A 12114-nucleotide genomic window follows, 5' to 3' on the forward strand; every position below is an offset into this window, starting at 1 on the left:
ATACATTTAGTATATGATTATTAAATACATAATCAGTGTATTAATATTAAATACATGTTTAGTGTATGAATATTAAATACATGTTTAGTGTATGAATATTAAATACATGTTTAGTGTATAAATATTAAATACATGTTTAGTGTATGAATATTAAATACATGTTTAATGTATGAATATTAAATACATGTTTAGTGTATAAATACTAAATACATGTTTGGTGTATGAATATTAAATACATGTTTAATGTATAAATATTAAATACATGTTTAGTGTATGAATATTAAATACATTTTTAGTGTATGAACATTAAATACATGTTTAGTGTATGAATATTCAATACATGTTTAGTGGATTTATAATAAATACATGTTTAGTGTATGAATAATAACTACATGTTTAGTGTATGAATATTAAATACATGTTTAGTGTATAAATATTAAATACATGTTTAGTTTATGAATATTAAATACATGTTTACTGTATTAATATTAAATTTATATTTAGTTTATTAAAATTAAATACATGTTTTTGTATTAAAATTAAATACATGTTTAGTGTATAAATATTAAATACATGTATAGTGTATAAATATTAAATACATGTTTAGTGTATTAATATTAAATACATGTTTAGTGTATTAATATTAAATACATGTTTAGTGTATAAATATTAAATACATGTTTAGTGTATTAATATTAAATACATGTTTAGTGTATGAATAATAACTACATGTTTAGTGTATTAATATTAAATACATGTTTAGTGTATGAATATTAATTACACTTTTAGTGTATAAATATTAAATATACGTTTAGTGTATAAATATTAAATACATGTTTAGTGTATAATATAAATACATGTTTAGTGTATTAATATTAAATGTTTAGTTTATTAAAATTAAATACATGTTTTTGTATTAATATTAAATACATGTTTAGTGTATTAATATTAAAAACATGTTTAGTGTATAAATGTTAAATACATGTTTAGTGTATGAATGTTAAATACATGTTTAGTGTATAAATATTAAATACATGTTTAGTGTATTAATATTAAATACATGTTATGAGAAACCAAACTTATGTAAAAAAAAAATAAAAGAAACAAAAAAAAAGGAAAAAGAGAGAGAGAGAGACGGAGAGGACCGGACTTATTAAGAGGGAACGTGCGCCCTCCTGTGGACTTCTGCCGCAACTGCACACATAAAGAAATTCATTATTTCCAAGTGTGCCTTATTTAGAGGATAATAAATACATGTTTACTGTATGAATATTAAATATATGATTAGTATATAATTACATATATGTTTGGTATATGATTATTAAATACATGTTCAGTGTATTAATATTAAATATATGTTTAGTGTATGAATATTAAATACATGTCTAGTGTATGAATATTAAATACATGTTTAGTGTATGAATATTAAATATATTTTTAGTTTATTAAACTTAAATACATGTTTTGTATTAATATTAAATACATGTTTAGTGTATGAATATTAAATACATGTTTAGTTTATGAATATTAAATACATGTTTAGTGTATAAATATTAAATACATGTTTAGTTTATAAATATTAAATACATGTTTATTGTATTAATATTAAATATGTGTTTACTTTATTAAAATTAAATAAATGTTTTTGTATTAATATTAAATACATGTTTAGTGTATAAATATTCAATACAGGTTTAGTGTATTAATATTAAATCCATGTTTATTGTATGAATATTTAATACTTGTTTATGTATTAATATTAAATATGTGTTTAGTTTATTAAAATTAAATACATGTTTTTGTATTAATATTAAATACATGTTTAGTGTATTAATATTAAAAACATGTTTAGTGTATAAATGTTAAATACATGTTTAGTGTATTAATATTAAATATATGTTTAGTGTATTAAAATTAAATACATGTTTTTGTATTAATAATAAATACATGTTTAGTGTATAAATATTAAATACATGTTTAGTGTATTAATATTAAATACATGTTATGAGAAACCAAACTTATGTAAAAAAAAAAATAAAAGAAACAAAAAAAAAGGAAAAAGAGAGAGAGAGAGACGGAGAGGACCGGGCATATTAAGAGGGAACGTGCGCCCTCCTGTGGACTTCTGCCGCAACTGCACACATAAAGAAATTCATTATTTCCAAGTGTGCCTTATTTAGAGGATAATAAATACATGTTTACTGTATGAATATTAAATATATGATTAGTATATAATTACATATACGTTTAGTATATGATTATTAAATACATGTTCAGTGTATTAATATTAAATACATGTTTAGTGTATGAATATTAAATATATGATTAGTGTATTAATATCAAATACATGGTTAGTGTATGAATATTAAATACATGTTTAGTGTATAAATATTAAATACATGTTTAGTGTATGAATATTAAATACATGTTTAGTGTATGAATATTAAATACATGTTTAATGTATGAATATTAAATACATGTTTAGTGTGTAAATATTAAATACATGTTTATGTATGAATATTAAATACATGTTTAGTGTATGAATATTAAATACATATTTAGTGTATAAATATTAAAAACATGATTAGTGTATTCATAATAAATACATGATTAGTGTATAAATATTAAATACATGTTTATTGTATTAATATTAAATACATGTTTAGTGTATTAATAGTAAATACATGTTTAGTGTATTAATATTAAATACATGTTAAGTGTATAAATAATAACTAAATGTTTATTGTATGAATATTAAATACATGTTTAGTGTATTAATATTAAATACATGTTTAGTGTATGAATATTAAATACATGTTTAGTGTATAAATATTAAATACATGTTTAGTGTATTAATATTAAATACATGTTTAGTGTATTAATATTAAATACACGTTTAGTGTAAAAATATTAAATACATGTTTAGTGTAATAATATTAAATATATGTTTAGTTTATTAAAATTAAACACATGTTTTTGTATTAATATTAAATACATGTTTAGTGTATGAATATTAAATACATATTTAGTTTATGAATATTAAATACATGTTTAGTGGATATATAATAAATACATATTTAGTGTATTAATATTAAATACATGTTTAGTGTATAAATGTTAAATACATGTTTAGTTTATGAATATTAAATACATGTTTAGTGTATAAATATCAAATACATGTTTAGTGTATTAATATTAAATACATGTTTAGTGTACAAATATTAAATACATGTTTAGTGTATTAATATTAAATAGATGTTTAGTGTATGAATATTAAATACAAGTTTAGTGTGAAAATATTAAATACATGCTTAGTGTATAAATATTAAATACATGTTTAGTGTATTAATATTAAATACATGTTTAGTTTATTAATATTAAATATATATTTAGTTTATTAAAATTAAATACATGTTTTTGTATTAATATTAAATAAATTTTTTGTGTATAAATATTAAATACATGTTTACTGTATTAGTATTAAATACATGTTTAGTGTATGAATATTAAATACATGTTTAGTGTACAAATATTAAATACATGTTTAGTGTATGAATATTAAATAAACGTTTAGTGTATTAATATTAAATAGATGTTTAGTGTACAAAAATTAAATAAATGTTTAGTGTATTAATATTAAATACATGTTTAGTGTACAAATATTAAATACATGTTTAGTGTATTAACATTAAATAGATGTTTAGTGTATGAATATTAAATACAAGTTTAGTGTGAAAATATTAAATACATGTTTAGTGTATTAACATTAAATAGATGTTTAGTGTATGAATATTAAATACATGTTTAGTGTATTAATATTAAATACATGTTTAGTTTATGAATATTAAATACATGTTTAGTGGATATATAATAAATACATATTTAGTGTATTAATATTAAATACATGTTTAGTGTATGAATATTAAATACATGTTTAGTGTATTAATATTAAATACATGTTTAGTGTATAAATATTAAATACAGGTTTAGTGTATTAATATTAAATACATGTTTAGTTTATGAATATTAAATACATGTTTAGTGTGTTAATATTAAATATATATTTAGTTTATTAAAATTAAATACATGTTTTGTATTAATATTAAATACATGTTTAGTGTATAAATATTAAATACATGTTTAGTGTATTAATTTAAATACATGTTTAGTGTATGAATATTAAATACATGTTTAGTGTACAAATATTAAATACATGTTTAGTGTATTAATATTAAATAGATGTTTAGTGTACAAATATTAAATACATGTTTAGTGTATTAATATTAAATACATGTTTAGTGTACAAATATTAAATACATGATTAGTGTATTAATATTAAATACATGATTAGTGTATAAATATTAAATACATGTTTAGTGTATGAATATTAAATACACGTTTAGTGCATGAATATTAAATACATGTTTAGTTTATGAATATTAAAAACATGTTTAGTGGATGAATAATAAATACATATTTAGTGTATTAATATTAAATACATGTTTAGTGTATAAATATTAAATACATGTTTAGTGTATAAATATTAAATACTTGTTTAGTGTATTAATATTAAATATGTGTTCACTTTATTAGAATTAAATACATGTTTTTGTATTAATATTAAATACATGTTTAGTGTATAAATATTAAATACAGGTTTAGTGTATTAATATTAAATACATGTTTAGTGTATAAATGTCAAATACATGTTTAGTTTATGAATATTAAATACATGTTTAGTGTATTAATATTAAATATATATTTAGTTTATTAAAATTAAATACATGTTTTGTATTAATATTAAATACATGTTTAGTGTATGAATATTAAATACATGTTTAGTGTATGAATATTAAATACATGTTTAGTGTATTAATATTAAATACATGTTTAGTGTATTAATATTAAATACATGTTTAGTGTATTAATATTAAATATATGTTTAGTTTATTCAACTTAAATACATGTTTAGTGTATAAATATTAAATACATGTTTAGTGTATAAATATTAAATACATGATTAGTGTATTAATATTAAATACATGATTAGTGTATAAATATTAAATACATGTTTAGTGTATTAATATTAAATATATGTTTAGTGTATTAATAGTAAATCCATTTTTAGTGTATTAATATTAAATACATGTTTAGTGTATAAATATTAAATACATGTTTAGTGTAATAATATTAAATATATATTTTTAGTGTATTAAAATTAAATACATGTTTTTGTATTAATATTAAATACATCTTAAGTGTATACATCTCAAATACATGTTTAGTGTATTAATATTAAATTCATGTTTAGTGTATAAATGTTAATTATATGTTTAGTGTATGAATATTAAATACATGTTTAGTGTATTAATATGAAATACATGTTTTTGTATTAATATTAAATACATGTTTAGTGTATTAATATGAAATACATGTTTTTGTATTAATATTAAATACATGTTTAGTGTATTAATATTAAATACACTTTTAGTGTATAAATATTAAATACACGTTTAGTGTATAAATATTAAATACATGTTTAGTGTATTAATATTAAATACATGTTTAGTGTATAAATATAAGTGTATGAGAAACCAAACTTATGTAAAAAAATATAAAAGAAACAAAAAAAAGGAAAAAGAGAGAGAGAGAGACGGAGAGGACCGGACTTATTAAGAGGGAACGTGCGCCCTCCTGTGGACTTCTGCCGCAACTGCACACATAAAGAAATTCATTATTTCCAAGTGTGCCTTATTTAGAGGATAATAAATACATGTTTACTAAATGAATATTAAATATATGATTAGTATATAATTACATATATGTTTGGTATATGATTATTAAATACATGTTCAGTGTATTAATAATAAATACATGTTTACTTTATGAATATTAAATATATGATTAGTGTATTAATATCAAATACATGGTTAGTGTATGAATATTAAATACATGTTTAGTGTATTAATATTAAATACATGTTTACTGTATGAATATTAAATATATGATTAGTGTATTAATATCAAATACATGGTTAGTGTATGAATATTAAATACATGTTTAGTGTATAAATATTAAATACATGTTTAGTGTATGAATATTAAATACATGTTTAGTGTATGAATATTAAATACATGTTTAATGAATGAATATTAAATACATGTTTAGTGTGTAAATATTAAATACATGTTTATGTATGAATATTAAATACATGTTTAGTGTATAAATATTAAATACATATTTAGTGTATAAATATTAAAAACATGTTTATTGTATTAATATTAAATACATGTTTAGTGTATTAATAGTAAATACATGTTTAGTGTATTAATATTAAATACATGTTAAGTGTATAAATAATAACTAAATGTTTATTTTATGAATATTAAATACATGTTTAGTGTATAAATATTAAATACATGTTTAGTGTAATAATATTAAATATATGTTTAGTTTATTAAAATTAAACACATGTTTTTGTATTAATATTAAATACATGTTTAGTGTATGAATATTAAATACATATTTAGTTTATGAATATTAAATACATGTTTAGTGGATATATAATAAATACATATTTAGTGTATTAATATTAAATACATGTTTAGTGTATAAATGTTAAATATATGTTTAGTTTATGAATATTAAATACATGTTTAGTGTATAAATATCAAATACATGTTTAGTGTATTAATATTAAATACATGTTTAGTGTACAAATATTAAATACATGTTTAGTGTATTAATATTAAATAGATGTTTAGTGTATGAATATTAAATACAAGTTTAGTGTGAAAATATTAAATACATGCTTAGTGTATAAATATTAAATACATGTTTAGTGTATTAATATTAAATGCATGTTTAGTTTATTAATATTAAATATATATTTAGTTTATTAAAATTAAATACATGTTTTTGTATTAATATTAAATAAATTTTTTGTGTATAAATATTAAATACATGTTTACTGTATTAGTATTAAATACATGTTTAGTGTATGAATATTAAATACATGTTTAGTGTACAAATATTAAATACATGTTTAGTGTATGAATATTAAATAAACGTTTAGTGTATTAATATTAAATAGATGTTTAGTGTACAAAAATTAAATAAATGTTTAGTGTATTAATATTAAATACATGTTTAGTGTACTAATATTAAATACATGTTTAGTGTATTAACATTAAATAGATGTTTAGTGTATGAATATTAAATACAAGTTTAGTGTGAAAATATTAAATACATGTTTAGTGTATTAACATTAAATAGATGTTTAGTGTATGAATATTAAATACATGTTTAGTGTATTAATATTAAATACATGTTTAGTGTATGAATATTAAATACATGTTTAGTGTACAAATATTAAATACATGTTTAGTGTATGAATATTAAATAAACGTTTAGTGTATTAATATTAAATACATGTTTAGTGTACAAATATTAAATACATGTTTAGTGTATTAACATTAAATAGATGTTTAGTGTATGAATATTAAATACAAGTTTAGTGTGAAACTATTAAATACATGTTTAGTGTATTAACATTAAATAGATGTTTAGTGTATGAATATTAAATACATGTTTAGTGTATTAATATTAAATACATGTTTAGTGTATGAATATTAAATACATGTTTAGTTTATGAATATTAAATACATGTTTAGTGGATATATAATAAATACATATTTAGTGTATTAATATTAAATACATGTTTAGTGTATGAATATTAAATACATGTTTAGTGTATGAATGTTAAATACATGTTTAGTGTATAAATATTAAATATATATTTAGTTTATTAAAATTAAATACATGTTTTTGTATTAATATTAAATACATGTTTAGTGTATAAATATTAAATACATGTTTAGTGTATAAATATTAAATACATGTTTAGTTTATGAATATTAAATACATGTTTAGTGTATTAATATTAAATATATATTTAGTTTATTAAAATTAAATACATGTTTTGTATTAATATTAAATACATGTTTAGTGTATAAATATTAAATACATGTTTAGTGTATTAATTTAAATACATGTTTAGTGTATGAATATTAAATACATGTTTAGTGTACAAATATTAAATACATGTTTAGGGTGAAAATATCAAATACATGTTTAGTCTATTATTAAATTCCATTTTAGTTTATAATTATTAAATAAATGTTTAGTGTATTAATATTAAATACATGTTTAGTGTATTAATATAAAATATATATTTAGTTTATTAAAATTAAATACATGTTTTTGTATTAATATTAAATACATTTTTTGTGTATAAATATTAAATACATGTTTAGTGTATGAATAATAACAACATGTTTAGTGTATTAATATTAAATACATGTTTAGTGTATAAATATTAAATACATGTTTAGTGTATAAATAATAACTACATGTTTAGTGTATGAATATTAAATACATGTTTAGTGTATTAATATTAAATGTTTAGTTTATTAAAATTAAATACATGTTTTTGTATTAATATTATATACATGTTTAGTGTATTAATATTAAAAACATGTTTAGTGTATAAATGTTAAATACATGTTTAGTGTATAAATATTAAATACATGTTTAGTGTATTAAAATTAAATACATGTTTTTGTATTCATATTAAATACATGTTTAGTGTATTAATATTAAATACATGTTTAGTGTATGAATATTAAATACATGTTTAGTTTATGAATATTAAATACATGTTTAGTGTATAAATATTAAATACATGTTTAGTGTATGAATATTAAATATATGTTTAGTGTATTAATATTAAATACATGTTTAGTTTATGAATATTAAATACATGTTTAGTGTATAAATATTAAATACATGTTTAGTGTATAAATATTAAATATATGTTTAGTGTATTAATATTAAATACATGTTTAGTGTATTAATATCAAATACACTTTTAGTGTATAAATAATAACTAAATGTTTAGTGTATGAATATTAAATACATGTTTAATGTATTAATATTAAATATATATTTAGTTTATTAAAATTAAATACATGTTTTTATTAATATTAAATACATATTAAGTGTAAGAATAATAACGACATGTTTATTGAATGAATATTAAATATATGTTTAGTGTATTAATATTAAATACATGTTTAGTGTATAAATATTAAATACATGTTTAGTGTATTAATATTAAATATGTGTTTACTTTATTAAAATTAAATACATGTTTTTGTATTAATATTAAATACATGTTTAGTGTATTAATATTAAATACATGTTTAGTGTATAAATGTTAAATACATTCTTAGTTTATGAATATTAAATACATGTTTAGTGTATTAATAATAAATATATATTTAGTTTACTTAAATTAAATACATGTTTTTTATTAATATTAAATACATGTTTAGTGTATTAATATTAAATATATGTTTAGTTTATTAAAATTAAATACATGTTTAGTGTATAAATGTTAAATACATTTTTAGTGTATGAATGTTAAATACATGTTTAGTGTATTAATATTAAATATATGTTTTGTGTATTAAAATTAAATACATGTTTAGTGTATAAATATTAAATACATGTTTTTTGTATAAATATTAAACATATGTTTGGTGTATAAATATTAAATACATGTTTAGTGTATTAATATTAAATACGTGTTTAGTGTATTAATATTTAATACATGTTTAGTGTATTAATATAAATATATTTTTAGTTTATTAAAATTAAATACATATTTTTTGTATTAATATTAAATACACGTTTAGTGTAAAAATATTAACTACATGTTTACTGTATGAATATTAAATACATGTTTAGTGTATTAATATTAAATATATGTTTAGTTTAATAAAATTAAATAGGTGTTTTTTGTATAAATATTTAATACATGTTTAGTGTATGAATAATAAATACATGCTTCCTTTATGAATATTAAAAAATATGATTAGTGTATGAATATTAAATGTGTTTAGTATATGATTATTAAATACATGCTCAGTGTATGAATATTAAATACATGTTTAGTGTATTAATATTAAATACATGTTTAGTGTATTAATAGTAAATACATGTTTAGTGTATAAATATAAGTGTATGAGAAACCAAACTTATGTAAAAAAAATAAATAAAAGAAACAAAAAAAAAAGGAAAAAGAGAGATAGAGAGACGGAGAGGACCGGACTTATTAAGAGGGAACGTGCGCCCTCCTGTGGACTTCTGCCGCAACTGCACACATAAAGAAATTCATTATTTCCAAGTGTGCCTTATTTAGAGGATAATAAATACATGTTTACTGTATGAATATTAAATATATGATTAGTATATAATTACATATACGTTTAGTATATGATTATTAAATACATGTTCAGTGTATTAATATTAAATACATGTTTAGTGTATGAATATTAAATACATGTTTAGTGTATAAATATTAAATACATGTTTAGTGTATAATTATTAAATACATGATTAGTGTATAAATATTAAATACCTGTTTAGTGTATTAATATTAAATACATGTTTAGTGTATTAATATTAAATACATGTTTAGTGTATGAATATTAAATACATGTTTAGTGTATTAATATTAAATACATGTTTAATGTATAAATATTAAATACATGTTTAGTGTATGAATATTAAATACATGTTTAGTGTATTAATATTAAATACATGTTTAGTGTATGAATATTAAATACATGTTTAGTGTATTAATATTAAATACATGTTTAATGTATAAATATTAAATACATGTTTGGTGTATAAATATTAAATACATGTTTAGTGTGTAAATATTAAATACATGTTTAGTGTATGAATATTAAATGCATGTTTAGTGTATAAATATTAAATACATGTTTAGTGTATTAATATTAAATACATGTTTTGTGTATTAATATTAAATATATGTTTAGTTTATTAAAATTAAATACATGTTTTTTGTACTAATATTAAATACATGTTTGGTGTATTAATATTAAATACATGTTTAGTGTATAAATATTAAACACATGTTTAGTGTATTAATATTTAATACATGTTTAGTATATGAATATTAAATACATGTTTAGTGTATTAATATTAAATACATGTTTTGTGTATTAATATTAAATACATGTTTAGTGTATGAATATTAAATACATTTTTAGTGCATAAATATTAAATACACGTTTAGTGCAAAAATATTAAATATATGTTTACTGTATAAATATTAAATACATGTTTAGTGTATAAATATTAAATACATGTTTAGTTTATAAATATTAAATACATGTTTAGTTTATAAATATTAAATACATGTTTAGTGTATGAATATTAAATACATGTTTAGTTTATGAATATTAAATACATGTTTAGTGTATGAATATTAAATACATGCTTAGTTTATGAATATTAAATACATGTTTAGTGTATGAATATTAAATACATGTTTAGTTTATAAATATTAAATACATGTTTAGTGCATAATTAATAAATGCATGTTTAGTGTATGAATATTAAATACATGTTTAGTGTATTAATATTAAATACATGTTTTGTGTATGAATATTAAATACATTTTTAGTATATGAATATTAAATACATTTTTAGTGTATTAATATTAAATACATGTTTTGTGTATTAATATTAAATATATGTTTAGTTTATTAAAATTAAATACATGTTTTTTGTACTAATATTAAATACATGTTTGGTGTATTAATATTAAATACATGTTTAGTGTATAAATACTAAACACATGTTTAGTTTATTAATATTAAATACATGTTTAGTATATGAATATTAAATACATGTTTAGTGTATGAATATTAAATACATTTTTAGTGCATAAATATTAAATACATGTTTACTGTATAAATATTAAATACATGTTTAGTGTATTACTATTAAATACATGTTTATTTTATAATTATTATATACATGTTTACTGTATTAATATTAAATACATATTTAGTGTATGAATATTAAATACATGTTTAGTTTATAAATATTAAATACATGTTTAGTGTATAATTAATAAATGCATGTTTAGTGTATTAATATTAAATACATGTTTAGTGTATGAATATTAAATACATGTTTAGTGTATAAATATTAAATACATGTTTAGTTTACAAATAT

Source organism: Nerophis ophidion, unplaced genomic scaffold, assembly GCF_033978795.1.
Source record: "Nerophis ophidion isolate RoL-2023_Sa unplaced genomic scaffold, RoL_Noph_v1.0 HiC_scaffold_87, whole genome shotgun sequence".
Taxonomy (NCBI): domain Eukaryota; kingdom Metazoa; phylum Chordata; class Actinopteri; order Syngnathiformes; family Syngnathidae; genus Nerophis; species Nerophis ophidion.